The sequence below is a fragment of the Dipodomys spectabilis genome, unplaced genomic scaffold (genome assembly GCF_019054845.1).
Source record: "Dipodomys spectabilis isolate Male_0828 unplaced genomic scaffold, ASM1905484v1 ptg000266l, whole genome shotgun sequence".
Classification (NCBI taxonomy): Eukaryota; Metazoa; Chordata; class Mammalia; order Rodentia; family Heteromyidae; genus Dipodomys; species Dipodomys spectabilis.
The window spans coordinates 4,258,080-4,280,683 of record NW_024870943.1 but is presented as its reverse complement, the minus strand read 5'-3'; the positions used below and the strand labels follow the sequence as shown (position 1 = coordinate 4,280,683).

Sequence of the window (22,604 nt, the reverse complement as noted above, 5' to 3'; positions counted from 1 at the left end):
TAATTTTTTTAAGTTTTTTTTTCTCGTTTTTGTCATTTCATGGGGCTTGATCTCTGACCCTGGACGCTGGCCCTCAGCTCTTCAGCTCAAGAAGAGCACTCTACCACTTGAGCCACAGGGCTACGTCTGGTTTTCTGGTGGTTAATTGGAGATTAGAGTCTCACAGCCTTTCCTACCTGGGCTGGCTTTGAACCTTGATCCTCAGATCTCAGCCTCCTGAGTAGCTAGGGTTACAGGGATGAGCCACCAGTGCCCTGCTCAAAAAAAATGTTTCATATTGCTTAGTTACTTAAACTATTATTGGTGGGGGACTGGAAATGTGGCTTAGTGGTACAGTGCTTGCCTAGCATGCATGAAGCCCTGGGCTCAATTCCTCAGAACCACATACACAGAAAAAGCCAGAAGTAGTATAGTGGCTCAAGTGGTAGAGTGCTAGCCTTGAGCCAAAGAAGCTCAGGAACAAGCCAGGCATCGCTGGCTCATGCCTATAATCCTTCCTACTCAGGAGCCTGAGATCTAAGGATCCAAAGTCAAAGCCAGTCCAGGCAGGAAACTCTATGAGTCTCATCTCCAATAAACCACTCAGAAAATCATAAGTGGGGCTGTGGCTCAAGTGGTAGAGTGCTTGCTGGGAGCTAAAGAGCTTAGGAACAGTGTCCAGGCCCTGAGTTCAAGACCCAGAACTGGCCCTCCTCCAAAAAAAGGTTATTGGTGGGATATAAGAAATACATTTCCTGTACAGTATAAAAGTTAAAAATAATTTCTGATTTTTAATAAAGACAGCAGCTAGACAGTGTATTTCAACTTGCTTTCCCTTCCTAATAACAGTGCTGTTTGTTATATGGAATTTTATTAAATCACTCTAAGAATGCTGGTTCTCCAATGACAGCATTTAGCCACAGAGGAAACAGCATGTGGCCAAAGGACACAGCGAGAGCCAGGCACAGGTGGCTCATGCCCATAATCCTAGCGAGTCAGAAGCCACCTCGGTTCTCAGGCACCCTGGGAAGAAAACTTAGTGAACCCTTACTTCTACTAATCACAAGAAAAGCCAGAAGTAGTACTAGGGCTCAAGTGGTAGAGTGCTAGCCTTGAGCAAACGAAGCCCAGGAACAGTGCCCAGGCCCTGAGTTCAAGCCCCAGGTCAGGCAAAGAAAAAAGTGGATCTTGCAGCCAATGACAAAGAAAATTGTAGCCAGTGACAAAGCAGGATGCAACCAATGACAATCAGGATGCTGTCAACGCAGAGATGTGAATTCACCATGACACATATTCTTCCATCTTGTGATCTCCATTGTGGGGAAATCTGTGGGGAACACAGGTAGCAAAGATGGCCCTGAGAAGAAGTTGAGTGGGCAGAGCCGGATTTGTTTAGGCTCAGTGTGTAAACAACTCATGGAAGCTTAGGTGCATGATAAGGTGTGGCCTTTCAGTGATTGGTTGGTTCCATTTCCTCCCCTCCCACGCAGTCTTTTGCTTTAAAAAGGGGATGCTCCCTGTTAATAAAGGAGTTCCTGCTTGGTTTGACTCCCCGCTGCATCTAATTGTCTCCTGGGCTAAGGGAGGCTGGGGAATGGGCTAGCGGTTCCCACTTACCTCTCCTCGGACCCCATCCCCGTCCATCCAAAGACGGATGAAGACCCAACATCTGGCGCCCAACGTGGGGCACAAAAGGAAAAGATACCAGCCGAGGCTAAGCGGTCTTTCAGGGTAAGTGAAACCCTAAGTATGGGTAATGCTATATCACAAAAGAAGGAGGAGGAGGCAACATTAGGCCTAAAAAGGTACAGGAGGACTTGAAAAGTGAGAAGAAAAAGGAACAGGTCAAATTCAACCAGGAACGCACTATCTGTGCATGCAGGGGCAGAGGCAGCTACTTAGGTTCCCCTGAGGGTCCTAGGCCCCTTCCCTATTCCCCTGATTGGAAGGGAGGTACGGTGCCCTAAGAGACCTGCGAGAGGGACTTGCAGGACCCAGACCCCTACCCCATGGAGGGGCCAAGGGCTGGGAAAGTAACCTACTCGGAGACTTCCTCTGGAAAGGAAGGGCCACCCAAGAGCCCACACTCTCGGCCACAGGATTCGCTTCCCCAAGCGTATCTGGTCAATGTGGCACCAAGGGCTAACAGGCCCTTGGAATGGTATCCATGGAAAGCTAAGGATCTTAAAGAGCTCCACCAGGCGGTGGCGGAGGATGGCCCAAACTCTCCCTGGGCCACAACACATACAGGAGAAAGGACTAAACATTCACAAGCACATTTTCTTCAATGCTTTGCCACCTTGGGTCTACTAGCACAAGTTAAAACCTATAATGGACCCTGTTTTGTCAGTAAAGCAATGTCAGAGTTTTTTGACAAATGGCATATTAATCATACTACAGGAATTCCCTATAATCCCCAAGGTCAAGCAATTATAAAAAGAAATCACCAATGTCTTAAGGAGCAAATAAAACAAAAAGGGGGAGTTAGCCCCCTATATACAGTTAACATTTTCAATTTTTCAAAAGGGGCAACTGACTGGGGACAACTAAACCCTAAGCCCCGAGTGAAAGTCAGGTGGAAGGACCCCCTGACACAACAATGGAGAGGACCTGACCCCCTAGTTACCATGGGCAGGGGATTTGGATGCATTTTTCCCATAGGGGAGACAGCCCCCAGTTGGATTCCTGTCAGGAACCTTAAGTTTTTATCCATTTCCTCTATACAGGAGGATGCCTAAGGATGAACTAACCATCTCCCAAGGGCAACCAGCCCTTGAGAAGCTCTTGTGTTCTTTAACAATTGCAGATGGTGATACTCTAGCTGATGGCTGTCCTGACCCTCCCAGTCCCAGCAATGGCTACGGAATCCACATCAACCTCAACGGGTGACCTGGGCAGTGATCAGCACTGGCAATGCAGAAATCATCAATAGCACCACAAGAGAAGCTGTCCTTTCGACCTGGTGGCCTGACCTTCATTTTGATCACCACCCTATGTCATTACGTATGGACTGTTTAAAACATATTTTTGTAGGAGCTATCTATTTTAATGTTACCTGCTCTAATTGTTCTTTTACTAATTGCTTGTACAACCACCTTTTGTTATGCGTCCTGTAAATGTCTAAAACCTGCTCTAGAATAAGCCCCATCTCTGGACTCTAAAGGGGCAAAGACTACTATCCCATCCCTGACTAATGTTAAAGGGCTAATGACATTGTTGGCCTGGGAATGCTTTTGCTGATGGTTTTTCTATGCCTTCCTTGCATTATACGTGCACTGCAAAACTCTTATGAGCCAGCCAGTTACATAAGATCAAGCTCCAAGTGAATAAATTTCCCCCGAGAGGAACCGCAGCCAGAGACGGGTAAGAGGGGGTGCCAGTCTGACCAACCTAAGACAGGGCCTTCAGCTTTGCTCTGAAGAAGTTCCCGATGATGGGTAAGACAGACAAGGCGATCTACCCAACCCAAGACAGGCGGGTTTGCTTCTTTAAACAAAGACGGGGTGTTGGGAGCTGACAGTAAAGCTTAAAGGTCATCTTGACCCCTGTGCTCGCTTGAAGGCACGTACAAGGAACTGGCTTACTTGAAAGACACCAGGTGCCCGGGATTGCTTTGCTATATCTGCACAGTTTGTTTTAAATTTTACGGCTTGGGACATTTCTAACTCTAACTGTGGTGGGGCTGATGTTTATTATTGTGCTAGGTGGGGATGAGAGGTAACTGGGACGGGCTCTTATGCACAAGGCCCCTCCTTCCCCCCAGACTTGCCTCCAACCCCCTGCATGGCCAAATGTAATCCTGTTAAAATAACCTTTACAGAGGAGGGGAAAAAGATAACTAACTGGGAGGTGGATCTGCCATTAAAACAAAAAGGGTGAATATGTGGGGAAATCTGTGGGGAACACAGGTAACAAAGATGGCCCTGAGAGGAAGTTGAGTGGGCAGAGCCAGATTTGTTTAGGTTCAGTGTATAAACAACTCATGGAAGCTTAGGTGTATGATAAGGTGTGGCCTTTCCGTGATTGGTTGGTTCCATTTCCTCCCCGCCCACACAGTCTTTTGCTTTAAAAAGGGGATGCTCCCTGTTAATAAATGAGTCCCTGCTTGGTCTCATTGTCTCCTGGGCTAAGGGAGGCTGGGGAATGGGCAAGCGGCCGCACTTCACACTTACCTCTCCTCTGACCCTGTCCCTCCAAAGAAGGACGAAGACCCAACACTCCATGACTGTACTCTGTGACAAGGCGTGTGGCAAAGGCACAATGGAGATCAGTGTTCTGATTTAGACAACACAGGAAACCTTCCAAGATAGGCCTTTGGAGAGAGTAAGTCCCTGCAGGTCCCGTCGTCCATCACCACTGGACTTTCTGGGGAAATGTCATGAGGAAGAGGGGTGCTGTTCAGTCTGGAGCCCACTGGACATTGGGTATTTTATTCTATTCTATTTTTTTGGTCAGAGACCAGGACTGGAACTCAGTATGTGATGCTTTCAGTCATTATCTGATGCTCCACAAGTCCCCTATCACGCCCCTGGACACTCAACCTAGTTTGAAGTCTACTCCACCTATTATCCTTCCTGTTCATGGTCGTTATACACAGTTGGCTGTCCTGATAGTATGTATTAATCTTTGATTATAGTTTAGACCTTAATATTTACTGTTTGTGTGTGTTTAGCCAATTTGCATCTTTGGAGTGAAATACATATGATTATCATGTGTGAGCTTTACATTTCCTTACTGTTTTCTATTTTACTTGACACTGACAGTGTTCTTACCATGCTTTGATAGCAGGGAAATTCTGTTTTCATCACCTGAGTTCTCAAGAGTCCCCTCTCTGTTATGAAATTGTTGGAGGAGCCTCTTCATTAAGGGTTTGAGGGTTTTGATTGAGTTTTCTTTGTCGTTGTGCTGGACCTGGGGTAGTACACAGGGGTTACGGTTACATGAGTAAGGTAATGAGTAAATTTCTTTTTGAGCATTGTTGTGATAATTATTTGAAATTATAGTCACTTAAAAAATAAAATAAACAGGCTGGGAATGTGGCTTAGTGATAGAGTGCTTGCCTGGCATGCATAAAGCCCTGGGTTCCATTCCTCAGTACCACATACACAGAAAAAGCTGCAAGGGGCACTGTGACTCAAGTAGTAGAGCTCTAGCCTTGGCCATACAGAGGCTTGGAGACAGTGCCCAGGCCCTGAGTTCAAGACCTAGGATAGGCAAAAATTTTAAAAGTAATAAAATAGTCTTTCACATAAAAAAAAAAAAACCAAAGCCAGACACATTCATAATTGAAGACAGTCCAAGCTTTCAGAAGGAACAAACATCAATGCTTCTCAGACTACAAAGGGGACCACCTCGACAAGTATGTTACTACACAAGGGGAAGAAAGATGACATTGATCAAGAGTCACCGTATTCTTATACTGCTTGGTGGAAAGGCAACTCCTCTGTACAACTACTTAAAGATTAAAAAAATTAAATAAATAAAGCAAATATGTACAAATCAACAATACCAAAAACACTTTTGAAAAAGAACAGAAGGAACATGATCATATCAATACATGCACAAAAAACCTTTAACAAAACTTCATTTTTTTTTGTCATCATGGGGCTGAACTCTAGCCCAGGTCTCTGTCCCTCAGCTCTTCAGCTCAAGGCTAGTGCCCTAAGACTTGAGCCATACTGCCACTGCCAGCTTTTTCTCCTTTTGTAGTGCTGAGGAATCAAACACCAGGGCCTCATATATGTGAGGCAAGCACTCTACCACTGAGCCACCTTCCCAGCCCAGCAAGATTTCGTTTAAAAACCTCTGAAGGGATTAGGAAGACAGTGGGACATGCCTCAACTTCACAAAGCTTATGTACGATAAATCTATAGTTCACACGGTCCTAAATGAGGAAAATTGAAAGAAGTCTGCATAAGGAAGGAAGGTGAGGGAACTCAACGATCTCCACTCTCTGATGCTATGAATATGGACTTGCTCTTTCTCCCTCTATTTCACTGAGAAGTTTGATGAGTACCAGTATTAAACTTGAAAAGTCTTGCAGAATTCAGACATGAATCCCCTCATTCCTGAGCTTTTCCTTTTTGGAAAATTGCTGATTATTTCTTGAGTTTCATTGTATATTATTGGCCTGTTTGACTGGTTTATAATTTCCTGGTGCAGCTTTAGCAACTTGTATACATTTTTACTTGATTTTCCATCTTATTTGAATATAGGTTTTGACGTATTTCCTCATAATCTTTTGGATTTCTTGGGTGTTTTTTGCAATGTTTCTATTAGCATTTCTAATTTGGTTAATTTGAGACTCGTCTTCACTGATTTAGGTATTGGTCTGTTAAGTTTATTGTTTTTTTTTTCAAATGCCACCTTTTGGTTTGTTGATTTTATGCAAGAGTTCTTTTTTTTGCCAGTCCTGGGGCTTAACTCAGGGCCTGAGGGCTGTCCGTAAGCTTCTTTTGCTCAACGATAGCACTCTACCACTTGAGCCAAAGCATCACTTCCCACTTTGTTTGTATATGTGGTGCTGAGGAACTGAATCCAGGATTTATGCATGCTAGGCAAGCACTCCACCTCTAAGTGACATTCCCAGCCCATATGTACAGTTCTTTTAATCTTTAGTTTATTTATTTCTCCCCTATATTTTTATCATAGGGTCTGAACTCTGGGTCTGGGTGCTGTCCTTCAGCTTTTCAGCTCAAGGTTTGGGCTCTATCACTTGAGCCACAGCACCACTTTTGGCTTTTTCTGCTTATATGGTGCTGAGAATCAAACCCAGGGCCTCATGCAAGCAAGGCAAGCACTCTATCACTGAGCCACCTTCCCAAACCCCTATTCTTTATTGTCTCTCTCCATCTGGTAGTTTGGTGTTTGGTATGTTCCTGTTTTTTAAGCACCATTAGTTGCATCATGAGGTCATTCATTTGTAATGTTTCTCTGTTCTTTATTTGAACAATTTGTGCTATGAAGTTTCCTCTCAATATTGACTTTGTAGTATCCTTAAGGCCCTGATGTGATGTGTTTTCATTTTCATTGTTTCTTCTTCACTTAAAAATAGTTTCTTGTTCTTGAAGTGCAAAGGTTTCACTTTGATGTGTCTAGAGATATTCTTCTGGGATCCTGACTGCTACAAATTCTACAAGTCTCTGTTAGGTGGGTGTGATTCTGTTTGTTGAGACAGGAGATATTTTCTGTTCTTTTTTTGTTACCTAGTTTTTCAATGTGTATCCAGTGACTTTGAGAAAAGAAAATTTTCTAGCATATCTTATGTGCTAGCTTATGACCCCTGTGCTGTGGGGTCCTGGAATCCCCCAGCCCTGGTGCACCAGATGCTGTACTCTGCAGAACCAGGGCACAGGGTCACCCATGGTGGCAAAGCCCAGTTGGAAAGGCAGAGAGCATTCTCAGTTCTGCTCCAAGCTCAGGATACACTCACAGCTGTAGGAACCAACTTTTAATAACCAGCTACATCCTGAAGTTTGCTTTCTGATGAGTTTGACTTGTATTATTCTAATCCATAAACATAATGTGTTCTCTAAGCGATTCCTTCACCTCCTGAGAGACTGATTGGCTCTCCTGTAGGAACATCAGATAGACCTCCAGTAAACAAGGCCGTCCAGACAGCAGGTGACACTGATTGACGTCCACTGGGAGAAGCCTCATCACCCCGATATGGTACATAGTTGAGGCTGGGCACAGGCAGCCTATCCACAATGCCAGACTGCCTCCAGGAAGCTGTGCCCTGTGAATGAGCATTGCAAAGCTCTCAGCCTTGAGAAGAACATGAGGTAGGAAAAAGTAAGAAGACTTCATTATCCTCTTACCCATACCTTATAACATAGCCTGCTATACATGTTGAGATTTGAAACCGGGCTGCAATAATGTTTCCTGAATGGAACGTATAAACTTCAATGTTTTCTTGATTGACTTCATCTACAATAACCCAGGAAAGGGTAAACTTTTTTTTATTTATAAGGTATTGATTGAGCTACAGATGTGATTTATGTATGTATGCATGCATGTATGTTTATTTGATTATCAATTGCCTGTCTTGTGGCTTGAATCAGGGCCTGGACACTGTCCCTGAGTTTTTGTGCTCAAGGCTAGGACTCTGTTACATAAGCCACAGCTTCACTTCCAGCTTCTTTGGTAATTCATGAGATATAAGAGTGTCACAGATTTTGAAGTCTGTTGGCTTCATATCATAATCCTCATATCTAGCTTCCTGAGTACCTAGGATATAGGAGAGAGCCACTGATGGCAATTTACAGATGGTTTTTTTTCTTTTCTTTTCTTTTCTTTTTTTTTGTCAGTCATGGGGCTTGAACTCTGGGCTTGGGCACTGTCTCTAAGCTCCTCCGCTCAAAGCAAGCACTCTACTACTTGAGCTACAGCGCCACTTCAGGTGTCCTGGTAGTTAACTGGAGATAGGAGTCTCACAGCTCTGAGCTCTGAGGACCATCATTCTAAACCACTCTGGGCAGGAAAGTCAGTGAGACTCGAAGCTCAATTACTCACAGAAAAAAACTCTAAGTGGTTCTGTGGTAGAATGTTAGTGTTGAAGAAAATTCAGTTTCATGAAGGATCTTTTTCTTTTTCTTTTTTTGTTTTTGCCAGTCGTGGACCTGAACTCTGGGCCTAGGCACTGACTCTCAGCTCTTCAACTCAAGGCAAGCGCTCTACCACTTGAGCCACAGCACCACTTCTGGCTTTTTCTGTTTATGTGGTTCTAAGGAATCGAACCCAGGGCCTCATGCATGCAAGACAACATTCTACCACTGAGCCAACTTCCCAGCCCCATGAAGGATCTTTTTCTGTACTTGCACACTGAAGTTGTAGTTTTCTTTGTCTGCTAAATGAGTTTCTGCGAGACAACAAATGGTTGAGTTTGGTTCCCCGCTCTCCACCTTTTTTTTCTTCTGTTTATGTGGTGCTGAGGAATCAAACCCAGGGCCTCATGCATGCAAGGCAAGCACTGTACCACTGAGCCACCTTCCCAGCCCTTGAGTCTTTTGTTTTTGATCCATCTGCAGCTCTCTATCCTTTGGTTGAGCAATTGAGCCCATCGATACTTGTTACTCTGGGTCCAGGGCTCTGAGAGTCAAAGTTTAATAACCAACTGCACCCTGAAGTTTACTTTCCGATGAGTATGACTTAGATTAAAAAAAAAAAAACACGTCTTCAAATGGCAAATGTGTTCATCTAATTAATAAATTTAGTGCTTGCTCCTTGACCCCTGGGAGAGTGGTTTGCAGCTCCTGTGGGAAGACATGGTGGATGCCCACTAAACAATGCCAGCCAGGCAGCAGGTGACGCTGATTGACGTCCAGATATCAATGACGAGAAGCCTCCTTATCCCAAGCCTTCTCTATAGTCCAGCCTGGCCAGACTCAGCCTTTCCAGGATGCCAGAATGCCTCAAGGAAGCTGGGCCTTGTGAGCCAGCTCTCAGCCCTGAGAAGACCATGAGGTAGGAAGAGGTCAGAAAACTTTTCATTATTCCATTTCCCCTGGCTATTGTCTGCTATAGGTGTTGTGATTTGAAATGAAGTTACACAAATGCTTTCATCTGGGAACACAGAAACCTAACTGGGACTGACTTTCTGCAGTGACCCAGGAAAGCCCTAAAAATACTTTACTCATAACATAGAGAGTGATCTACAGATGTCATTTGTTTGTTTGTTTATTCTGGTGCTGGCCCTTGAAGTCAGGGCCTGGGTGCTGTCCCCGTGCTGTCATGCTCAAAGCTTGGATTCTATGACATGAGCCCCAGTTCTACTTCCAGCTTGTGTTATAGTTTATTAGAGATAAGAGTCTCACAGTCTTCACTACCAAGTTTGGCTTCCAACCATGATCCCCAGCTCTCACCCTCCTGAATAACTAGAATCTCCGGTGTTTGAGCCACCCACACCCAGCTCCATATCAGATGTCTGTCCTATAACTTATGGGTTCTGTGAATGATATAAATTAGTATTGCATTCTTCCCAATTTTTATCATTGTAATTATCATTTATATATATATATATATATATATATATATAGTCAGTTATGAGTCTTGAACTCTGGGCCTGGGTGCTGTCCCTCAGCTCAAGGCAAGCACTCTACCACTTGAGCCACAGGCCACTTCTGGTTTTCTGAGTAGTTTCTTGGAGATAAGAGTCTTACAGATTTTCATGCCCAAGCTGCCTTTGAACCTCGCTCTTCACATCTCAGTCCCCTGAGTAGGATTACAGGCATGAGCCACTGGTGTCAAGCTTCATTATTATTTTTTATTGTCATTATAAATGTAATGTACAGACAGGTTACCATTTCACAACTCAGGTAATCAGTATATTTATTTTTTGACAATGTTATCCCTTTCCTCCAAGTTTATTCATCCCATTACCACCCACAAATTTCATATTGCATTATCCACAGAGTCTACTGAGTACCACTGTTATATTTGTTCACATTTTAATTTTCATAATGGACAATCACACTGTCCAAACAGAAAGTCATTGTACTCATCCAACCACAATGGAAGTTTTTCAGTAGTTACCTGACATTCTTACCCAGAGACCTAATATGTCTGGAAATCATAGATATTTTCTTTATCATGGCAAGGATAACCTTGCCATTTCTTCATGATAAAAATGTTCATCACTTACACCTACTGAACCTATCGCATGATCAATTTTCTGGATCTGTTGAGGGACTCTGGCATGTTCCTCACTTTTATTCTTGTCATCACTGAATATGGGAAATGGGTGATGTTATGCCTAGCTTGAATTTTCCTTTTTTACATCCTCACAGTAGTAATTTTATTAAATTAGTTACTGTATAAAACATTGCAGATGTCATAATTGTTAAATAACAATTTACCTAACACGCAGCTTGCTGAACATGTTTTATAAAGACAAAGAAATACGAAAACCCTGTTAAAAGTTATTTCAAGTAGGGTGTGGATGGCTCACACCTGTAATCCTAGCTATTGAGGAGGCTGAGATCTGTGGATCACAATTCAAAGCTAGCCCAGGCAGAAAAGTCCATGAGACTCTTATCTCCAATTAATCACCAGAAAACCAGAAGTGGTGCTGTGGCTCAAGCGGTAGAGCATGCACCTTGAGCTGAAGAGCGCAAGGACAGCACCCAAGCCCCACCACCGACCAAAACAAAAAGGTTATTTCATTGCAGTCTAGGAGACAAGAGATTTGTTTCTCAGACACTTGAATCAAGCAAATAAAAACAGGTAGTTTCCCTCCCTCATAGAAATCGTCTGATAAATAAAAATTTAGTCTGTACACTGAGATTCCATAACTTGTCCTGTGATAACGGAGAGGTTTACCTTCTTCAGCTTCAGAGGTGGTTTTGGTCATTAAAATTTTAAGTATCAAACCAGTACTTTTCAGCCACAGTATCTTCACTCTGAGATAATCTTCTTCACAATGAACTTAATATCCTCACGCTCAATTCTTAGACAATGCAATTTGAATACCAGATGCACACCACATGCCCTGGCTGCAAACTGCTTTTCTTGACAAGTATGAAGTCCTTCAAGGAGGTATGGTTAAAGCTGTATTACTGAACTGTGCTGGTAAATATCACACAATTTTTTATCATGTTGCAACCTTTGTTTCCAATTTAGTGACTGCTGCTATGGGATTAGACAGCAAAAATGACAACATTATTAGGTTTGTTTTGTTTTTAAACTATGATTTAGTAGCAACTTAAGTTCCCAATTTTAACCCCTGGGCAGTAAGATCCAAGTTTCCTTATTGGCATATTAGCAACTAACAGTCAAGGGGTTAAATAACCAGCACCAAAGATAGGGCACTTCTGATTGTCCCATTTGGCAGAAGTGAAAGGAAAAGAAGTTGTGCTACATGTTGAAGGGATTGTGGGCAACAGAAAGAAGACAGTAGGAGAGAGAAACTGTCACATGAAGTCTTCATTGTCTTGTACATATCCTCCATCAAAACCCCAGCATCTGCCAGATCATCTTCCAAGATGGCCTTTAACCCCCTCCAGGAAGCACGCCTATCTTCTTCTTTTTGTCTTTGCTTTGCATTTCTTGCTTCTGTGTTCTCACCATAAAGCACAGTCAATGATTTGGTCATCTTTGCCAAGTCATGAATTTCCAACGAAATTCACATATCTCGAACTAAGGCTTTCAAGAGCCTGGCATAATAGAATGACTTTTCATCCTGTATAATTTTATCTTTTAGTAACTTCCCGAATTCTGTGAGATCATCTCTTGAAGATGGGTTCATAGCATCTATCCCACAAACTGTATCATTCACACAAAACCTTTCTTTTGCCAGTACAAGATCTGACTCTTCCTGTAGTTTCTGTAGCCGCAGTTTATCTGCTAATTGTTCTTCTGGTGTTAGCACTTGAGGTTCTTCAGGTTCTTCTCATCTCCTTTTCATATCTTCTTGCCTTTTCTTCTGTTGTCGTTCTTTTTTCTTTTATTTTCTACTCTATTTTTCTTTCTTTCCTGAATTTTTTATTTCTGGTTTTACTTCTGCTGCTTCTTTTGATTCCTCTTCTTCATCATAGTCATCATCATCATCATCATCATCATCATCATTCCAGTTACCTTTGACGTCCTTGTCCTCGCCTTCCCAGTGGTCCCCACAGGCCAGGTGGCGAGCTTGTGGATGAGGTAGCCTGGGAGCCGCCAAGAGGTGGGGTGGTGAGATGAGTCACCAGGCTGGCTCTCTTTGGCCCACAAGAGCATGCTGGGCCCATCCCTAGTTTGAATCTTAATCTCCTGTTCTGTTGCCTTAGTGTTTTATCATAGTGGGAGATTCATTTTTACATTGACTTAGTGGCGATTTTGGTTTTGTCTTTTACCTCTACAAATAGATTTGTCTCCTGTCATTTTGGTTGTGTTATTCTGATTGCATTTTCTATCAAGGCAAGGCTAAAATAAAAGCAGAGTCAATACAAGGCTCCACAGAGTTTTTCAGAAAAGCAGGAAGGCATTTCCACCTCTGGAGTGTTTGGCACACTCCTCCTTTGAAGCAGATTTTGATTCCTTACCCAGTAATTTCCCCCACTGTGGAATTTTACCATAGGAACTATTGCACTTCGAAACATTCCTAGGGTGCTATAAATTTTGTTCCTAGTGCTGGAGCTTGGACTCAGGACTTGTTCCTTTGCTTTGCTTTGTATTCGAGATAAGATGTGTTTTAAAAATGAGAGTCTCTGTCTGTGCACTAGAGGCTCATGCCTGTAATCCTAGGTACTCAGGAGGCTGAGATCTGAGGATCATGGTTCAAAGCAAATCCAGGCCTGAATGTCCGTAAGACTCATATTTCCAATTAACCACCACAAAAACCAGAAATCCTGCTGTGGCTCAAGTGGTAGAGCGCTCACCTTGAGCAAAGGAGCTGAGTGACAGTGCCCAGTCCCAGACTTCAAGCCCCATGACTGACAAAAAAAAAATTGAGATTTGAAGATCAGGATTCAAAGCCAGCCCATTCAGAAGAGTCTGTGAGACTTATCTCCAAAGAACCAGCATAAAGATGGAAATGTAGCTATTAGCACTGAACAATACAAAAAAAAGAGTTCATGGATAAAACTTAGGCCCTAAAATCAAGCCCCAGGATTTCACACAGACACACACACACACACACACACACACACACACGCACACACAGGCGGCACACACACCAATCCGAAGAACAAAGGAAACTCCTTTTAACATGCAAATTTGTCACACAAGCCCACAGTTCCTCCTCACTGAGGAACTAGGAAGTATATCATGAACAACACGTTGCCATAATCGCAGACGTTACTGTCCCCTAAGATCCTGTGGAAGTCTTGGGATCCTGTTCCTGTAGTGTCACCCCTGGGCCTGAAAGAGAACTTCATCTTCTGCACATTCTCCCTGAAGCTCAATTTGGAATGGATCCATAACCAGTGCACTGATATTTCTCTCCTGTATCAACTGTCTGGCTGGTCTATATATCAAAACATCACAAAAACTATCAGTGATGTTCTCGGGTGAATCAATATGAAGCTTTTCTTCATAGCCCAGCTGTACATAGGTGTCATGGGGAACTCCCTGCCCTCCATGCTCTATCTGTACATGTTTTTATTCCAACGTCATCTAAAGAAGCCCAGCAATGCCATCTTGATGCATCTGACTATGATCAACTTGCCTAACACCATGTTCACAATGGTGCCAGATATCATGGTGTCCTTCACAGTCTAGCACTTTCTGGATGATGTGGGCTGCAAGGTGGTGGTGTACCTCTTCAGAGTCACCTAGGCGCTTTCCATCTGTACCACCTCGCTCCTCAGTGCATTTCAAGCCAACACCATCAGCTCCAGCTGTGTCCAGTGCGTGTGGCTTAAATCTAAATCTTCAGTGTGGATTTCCCCTTCCTTTCCCTTCTTCTGGGTTGCCACTATGCTCCTGTAGGTCCCAGTCATTAAGGCTCTGAAAGCCCAGTCATTTTACTGTTGTTGGTTCTGGGTTTTCCAATGCATATTGTCATACTTGACAGAGAGAAGAAAATAGATCATGGCATCTTCTTATTCTGAGACCTTATGTTTGTAATCTTCATGCTCACCACCCGCCTCCACATGTTGACACCCCTCTCCCAACACCCCAAGAGAGCTATGTACCTTTACAGTCCCAGCATCGCTACCTAGCCATCACCTAGCCTTCGCTACCTAGCCTAGCCAAAGCCACCCACATCACCCTGCCGCTCGTCAGCTGCTTCACGTGTTTCTGTTGCTCCAACAACATCGTGAATGTTTTTTCTTTTACACAGTAGAGAAAACACCAACGTTGGACATGATCATTTGTATTTTATCATGCTGCCCAATTTTGTCCCCTTGTTTCTTTATGAAGTATAATAAAATTCTTTCTAATGTAGCACCTTCCTCTCATTGATGACAATTACCAGTTGTCGGAAAGCATTCAGTGGCTGATTAGACAGCCAAAATCTTTGTTTAAAAGCAGAGAAGATTCTGGTACTGTATATGGGGAAAAAATTGTGTGAGTATTGAGCACTTGAAGTGTAGTTTGAATGCAGATATGCCAGATTTTTTTTGTTTTTGTTTTTGACAATCCTGGGGCTTGAACTCAGGGCCTAGGAACTGTCCCTTTTGCTCAAGGCTACCACTCTACCACTTGAGCCATAGCACCACTTCCAGCTTCTTCTCTTTATGTGGTAGTGAGGAATCAAACCCAAGGCTTCATGCATGCTAGGGGAGCATTCTACCACTAAGCCACATTCCCAGCGATATGCCTGAATTTTAATACATTGAAGCTTTGAAGTCTTACTTGATGCACGTTTCCATATGTGTGTGTGTGTGTGTGTGTGTGCGCGCGCGCGCGTGCACGCATACACAAAGGTTTTATAATGTTTATTTAAAATATTATTGTAGGGATGAAAAACATTTTTTGTACACTTCTAAACATGACTTGTTTTTGTTTTTATAAAGACAGCTGCTGAACAATCCATTTCTTCCTTGCATTCTATTTCTACTAACAGTGCTGTTTGTTATAAGGAATTTTAGTAGATCACCCTATGAATGCTAGTCATCCATTGACAAACCAGGATTCAGCCAATAAGGAAGCAGAATGTGACCTATGACAAACAGGAGGTATCCAGTGGCAAAGGATACAGCCAGAGCTAGGCAATGGTGGCTCATATCTGAAATCCTAGCTACTCAGGAGGGTGAGATTTGAGGATTGAAATTCAAAGCCAGCCAGGTCAGGAAAGTGTGTGAGAGTCTAATCTCCAATTAGTCACAGAAAATACCAGGAGTAGTGCTGTGGATCAAGTGGTAGAATGCTAGTCTTGAGCAAAAGATACTCAGGAACACTGCGCCGGCCCAGATTTTAAGCCCCAGGACTGGCCAAAAAAAAAAAAAAAAGTCAACGGATACAACCAATGACAAAGCAAAATTTAGTGAATGAAGAAGAATGCAGCCAATGGCAAAGCAGGATATAATCAATGGAAAAGGATTCAACAAATGGCAAAGCAGGATATTATAGCCAATACTCTTAGGTCCTACCATTTCCGGGGGAGGCTACCCTGTGACAGGCAGCGGAACACTGGAACACAATTGGGAAGATCAGTGCTTCTGATTCAGAGAACAAACTGGACCTTCCAGGGTTGTGCTGTGGAGAGAGTAAGCACCTGAGTGTACAGTTATACCCCCTTTCTGTAGAAGTATCCTAAGGAACAGGGGCCCTTTCTAGCCTGGAGACCACTAGGGACTGGCTATTTTATTCTGTATTTTGGTCAGAGAATATAACTAACTCAGCAACAGACCCTTTTGCTCACTGGTTGATGTTCCTCAAGCCTTCTGTCCTACCACTGGACCTTGGACCTTGTTTGAAGTCTATTTCCCCTATTATTTTCCTGTTTATAAGTCTGTATATTCCCTTGGCTCCCCTGTGAGTATTTTTCAACACTTAGTTGTCTTCATGGACTTCTATATTTCCTGTTTGTGTATGTTGAGCCATTAGCACCCTTGCAGTGAAATCAACTTGCTCATCATGTGTGAACTTTCTAATACGTTATCACACGCATTTCTGAGCCTTTTGTATGTGTGTTATCTCAAGTACATTTATTAATCATTTTCTGAGTTCCTTGATACTGAGAGTGGCCTTAACACGTTTTGGTAGCATGTTTTGCTTCTATAGGCTGAGTTCTCAAGACTTCACTCTCTTTTATGAAATTGTTGGAGGAGCATTTTCACTAAGGATTTGTTTTTAGTTGTTGTTGCTTTTGTTTCTTTGGTTTTGTGCTGGTTCTGGGGCTTGAACTCAGGACATGGATGCTTTTCCTGAACTGTTGTTGCCATCGTTCGAGCCACAGCTCCTTATCTGGGATTTTTGCTGGTTAATTGGAGTGGAGAATCTCACTGTCTTTCATGCCAAGGATGGCTTTGAACTGTGATCCTCCTATTTCATCCTTCAAAGTATCTGGGACTGCAGGCATGAGTCATCAGTGTCCAGCTTCAATAAATTTTGTGGACATACTAGAATCTACCAAAAATAGCAAGGAGTATACAAGTGACTTATGCAGAAGTGTAATGTATGAGAAGACAGAGGTACTGATAGTCTTCCCAAAATGCAGGATGAATTGTGAATAAAAGCAGCAGTGAGATTCACTGCTAGGTGGAAAATGAACTGTACAACTAGTGAGAAGCTTCAAGACTCATTGTCATCATGTACAATTTTTGTTTGGTTGGTCGTGGGTCTTGAACACAGGACCTGGGTGCTCTCCTTCAGCTTTTCCGCTCAAAGGGAGCACTCTACCACTTGAGCCACTGTGCCACTTCAGGTTTTCTGGTCGTTAACTGGAGAAAAGAGTTTCATGACTTTCCTTCTATGGCAGGCTTTGAACCATGTTACTCAGATCTCAGCCTCCTGAGTAGCTGGGATTACAGGCCTGAGCAACTGGCGCTCGGCCATGTAAAACTTTTTTGAACAATTCCTCTGCACAACCACTTAAGGGTTAAAAAATAAATAAGATACAACAAAATAAATATACACAAATCAATAATATAGCTATTAAAGAGACAGAGTCTGAAATCAAACTAACATCAACTGCACCCCTTAAAAACCATTTATAAAAGAGAACACAAATAACATGATTATATCAATGCATGCACAAAACCCCTGGGAGAAAAGTCACCATCACTTCATAATAAAAGCGCCAAAGTAACTACAAAGAGAAAGGAGGGCGCGTTTCCACATCACAAAGGCTCTGTGTGATCATCTATACTTCACCCTGTACTAAATGAGGAAACCTGAAAACGTCTGCATAAGGGAGAAAGGAGGCCATGTAGGCTCTCCATCTCTGATGCCATTTACTTACTGCCTGGACCTTTAACCAAAGCAATGTCAAAAAAACCAAAATGGGGGGGCATACCTGAGACAGAGTCCGGCACGAAGGAGCCAGCTGAAGCGGACGAGCGGATTCTACTCAACACCAGCAAGAACCGACAAGGAGCAGACAAATTCATCCTGCACTTTGCAGACCAGAGACGACCCAGGATCCAAGACTCGGCGTGAGTAGAATCCCGACTTCCTCACTCCTTCTCAGGGAGCAGAGGAGGGAAGGCCACCCCTCCCCCCCCCCCCAGCACCGGTGATCTCCATCTTGGATACCGACAAAGCTCGGAGGAGCGGCTAGCTCCAGCTCAGGCCTTGGAATAAAACGAGTCATTTAGCAGGTCACAAGAACTTAACGGCGAAGTGACCTCACAGACTCAGTTCCATCCAGGGAAAAGTCACCCAGCTCAGGCGCCAGCCATTGGAGTGGCTCTCCTCACCGGGTAACCAGAGCCAGAGGCTGCCCCTCCCTCTAGCAGCCACCACAATCAATTGAAAAACAGAAACCCTGAGAATGGCTCCAGGCTGGGTGCTGTGAGTTTTGTTCACAAAATAGCCCCAGGGAAAAGCTACTGTTTGTTGAAAGGCCTCAACTCTACCCAGAACCTAGCCTCATCACTGCATCCCCCTCTTTTGTGATTCTCAAAGCAGATCACCCTCCCAGTATACTAACCTGGGAGGGGGATCTCAAAATCTTGGGTAAAGCAGAGCATTTTTCTGCCTGTTCCAACAAACTGACTTAAGAAACCAATCAAGCCACAGGACCTCAAGCTGACCAGAGACTCTAACCAGACTCTGGTTACAGACAAAAGGGAGATACAGGACTCTTCCCACCTCTCCCCCCTCCCCCCCCCCAAAAAAAGAACTTTTTCTTCCTTCTTCTTCATTTCTTTTTTTCTTTTTTTTGTTTTGTTTTTTTTTTCGTTTTTTGTTACCTTATATATATAAAAAAAAATTTTCCTTTTCTAAAACATTTATTAATCTTTAATTTTTGCCTCTTCTGAAAAAATAATTGTTTTCCAGTAACTTTTTTTTTTCTCCTCTTATAATTTTTATTTTAGGAATACGTGAATGTGTGTTTTCCTTTCTTTTCTTGTCTTCTTTCTCTTTTTCTTTCATTCTTAATTATCTTTTTGTTTTTTGTCTAGCTCTACTGAACTTCTGATCTTTTCTTCTCACTTTCCTGTCCTTTCCACCTTTTCCTCTTTTGTTCTTCTTTATGTGACTTAACTCTTGTCCTGCACATCCTCAGATAAACCCGTAGTTAACTAGTAGACAATATCCCCCATTGTGTACACACTTAATCCACAAACTTATTACTCAATTCAAAACCTCTGAGACTTAAATTCATTAATAGCAGTACTACCTCTTTATACCTATATAATATTTTAAGCATTTTTTTAAAGTTTTTCACATCTCCTCTATGTCCCTCCCTTTCTCTCAACATATTCACATTCCTCTCTAAATAGATGGTCTTTTAATCTCCATAATAATATTAATTTTTACGTTTCTATTTTTTTTCTGGTCTCTTTTCATTGCCCTTTCCCTTTCTTTTTTTCTATCTCTCTCTACTTGCATCCTACCCAATCTATTTCCTGCATTGTGATTAGGACATAGTTAACTCTCCCTGTGCCTCCCCACACCAATCTATTCCTATTTTTTACCCACATCTCTCCCTAACCCTAATAATTTCTAGTTTTCCAAATTCTTCTCTGCGGTTCGAAGTCCTTTAACATATAGTTGTTTGATGTCGAATAGATGTATCTGTTGAACTAGATTGTATCTGTAGACTATTGACTGTACAAATGCAAACTTTGGTAGATGGTTGCCTTAAAATAGTGTTCTAACACAAAACTGGTGCTATCTTCATCTCAAATGGGCAGAGTAAGCCGGAAAAACACAAGAAAAATGGCAAATCCGGGTATCTCAATTCCCAATCTTGATAATCAGGGGTTAGAACAGATAATGAATAATCCAGAGGAGAGTTCCCAAATAGCTCTACAAACACTGCTGGCAAAAATGATAAATGAGAAGTTTGACAACGTACAAAGGACTCTGTATGAGCGTGATAGGGAGAGAGAGGAGGCATCCCAGAATTTATACAGGAATATCATAAGCGTGAGGAAGCTACTCAAAAACTGATACAGGATTTGCGTGAATAACTTGAGAATACTCAAAGAGAAAGGGAGGAATGACGTGAGCAGGCTGAGAACACTCAAAGAGATCTGCAGGAATCCCACCAACGGGAGGAAGCTAATCAAAGAGTAATACAGGAATTGAGAGACCAGGTAGAGAACACACAAAGATCGCTAAAGACATTCATGGAATCCATTAACAAAGAGCTGAAGGAAGTCAGGGAGACCACAAAGGGAATGCTGAATGGAACCCAACAGAAGGAATGGGAGCCCAAAGAAACCATAACCAATCAACTAAGTGATTTGAGGACAAACACTGAACACCAAATTAAGGAAGTAAAGAAATTCATACAAGACCTAAAACAGAGCATCAACAAAGAACTTGAAGCCATCAAAGCTGACCAACTAGAAGGAAAAGAGATAAAAAACAAAGTAGAGAGTCTTGACAGCAGGTTAGACCATGCAGAAGATCGAATCTCAGGGATTGAGGACAGCCTAGATATTATACAGAAAGAAAATACAACCATCCAAGACAAGTCCAAGAAATATGATAGATCTATCCAACACCTGGAAGACACCATCAAAAGGCCTAATCTAAGGATAATGGGTGTAGAGGAGCACCTAGAAACAGAAGTTAATGGTCTAGGAAATTTGTTTAACAGGATCCTAGCAGAGAACTTCCCAAACATGCAAAAAGATAGGCCTGTCCAGATACAAGAAGCCTTTAGAACTCAAATAGACCAGACCAGAATAGGACATCCCACCGCCACATTATAATCCACACAGGATCAACTCAGAACAAGGAAAAGATCCTTAAAGCTATCAAGGAGAAAAGGGTAATCACCTATAAAGGGAAACCAATTAGAATCACCTCAGATTTCTCAGCAGACACAATCAAAGCAAGAAGAGCCTGGAATGATGTATGCCATGCCCAAAAAACAAACAACTATCAACCAAGAATACTGTACCCAGCTAAACTCTCCTTCATAACTGAAGGCCAAATAAAAACTTCCATAGCAAAGAAAAATTGAAACAATACATCTCCACCAACCAGCCCTACAGAAGATTCTTTGATTTTTTCTTTTTTTTTTTTTAAGTTTTATTTTATTTTATTTGAGAACATACTGTACAGAGGGGTTACAATTACATGGGCAGGATAATGCATACATTTCTTACCAAGCATTGCAGCCTCCTCCTTTGTTTACCCTTCACCTCCCTTCCCAGCCTCCCCGCCCCCCCCAACCCAATCATACCCCCCCAACCCCCCCTACACCGACATTGTAAAGCTGGTTTTGACATGACATTTTGTACTTCTCATTGTTGCAACAGGTCCACCTGAATCCTTAAGCGACTTCTTTGTCCCCGTCTCCTCCACATGTTATATGACATCAAATATAGTGAAAGCGGGGGTTACACTGTGGGGGAGGGACATACAAAGCAACAAAGAAATAATCTTATAAATGCGTTAGAAACACATGCATGAAAGAAACAAAAACATTAAAATATATATTTGAGGGTTCGTTTTCCTAACATCACATTCTCTGACTTTTTCCGCTTGACTCATACCTATACTAGATATTGCAAATAAGGGAAACCATGGGACCTATGTTTCTTTGAGCCTGACTTACTTCACTTAATATAATTTTTTCCAAGCCTTTCCATTTCCTAACAAATGGGGAAATGTCATTCTTTCTGATAGAAGCATAGAATTCCACTGTGTATATATACCACATTTTCTTGATCCATTCATCTACTGAGGGGCATCTGGGTTGGTTCCATATCTTAGCTATGGTAAATAATGCTGCAATAAACATAGTTGTGCTGGTAGCTTTAGTGTGGTCTTGTTTGTAAACATTAGGGTAAATGCCCAAAAGTGGGATTGCTGGGTCATAGGGGAGCTCTATGTGAAGTCTTTTGAGGAACCTCCATACTGCTTTCCAAAGTGGTTGAACAAGTTTACATTCCCACCAACAATGAAGTAAGGTTCCTTTCTGTCCACATCCCCTCCACCATCTGTTGTTGTTAGAGTTCTTGATTTTTGCTGTTCTAACTGGAGTGAGGTGAGATCTCAGTGTTGTTTTGATTTGCATTTCTTTTATGGCTAGGGATGTTGAACATTTCTTCATGTGTCTATTGGCCATCCTTCTTTCTTCTTCAGAGAAGCTTCTCTTTAAGTCTTTCGCCCACTTACTTATTGGGCAGTTGTTTCTTTGAGGATTTGTTGTTGGGTGGTTTAATTTTTTGAGTTCCAAGTATATTTTACATATGAGACCCTTGTCCGTTGTATGGCTAGTAAAGATCTTCTCCCAATCCGTGGGCTTTCTATTGATCTTGCTAGCTATGTCATTTGCCCTGCAGAAGCTCTGCAACCTTATGCAATCCCATTTGTCCAACCTTTCTTTGATTTGTTGTGTTTCTGGGTCTCTATTCTGGGTGACTTTTCCCTGAATGGAACTGAGTCTGTGAGGTCACTTCGCCGTTAAGTTCTTGTGACCTGCTAAATGACTCGTTTTATTCCAAGGCCTGAGCTGGAGCTAGCCGCTCCTCCGAGCTTTGTCGGTATCCAAGATGGAGATCACCGGTGCTGGGGGGGGGAGGGGTGGCCTTCCCTCCTCTGCTCCCTGAGAAGGAGTGAGGAAGTCAGGC

At 42.6% G+C, this 22,604-nt stretch overlaps 1 pseudogene; it reads right to left on the bottom strand.

The window, feature by feature from the left end:
• Positions 1-11,888: 11,888 nt before the first annotated feature.
• Positions 11,889-14,715, bottom strand: LOC122125643 (annotated as a pseudogene).
• Positions 14,716-22,604: the final 7,889 nt, after the last annotated feature.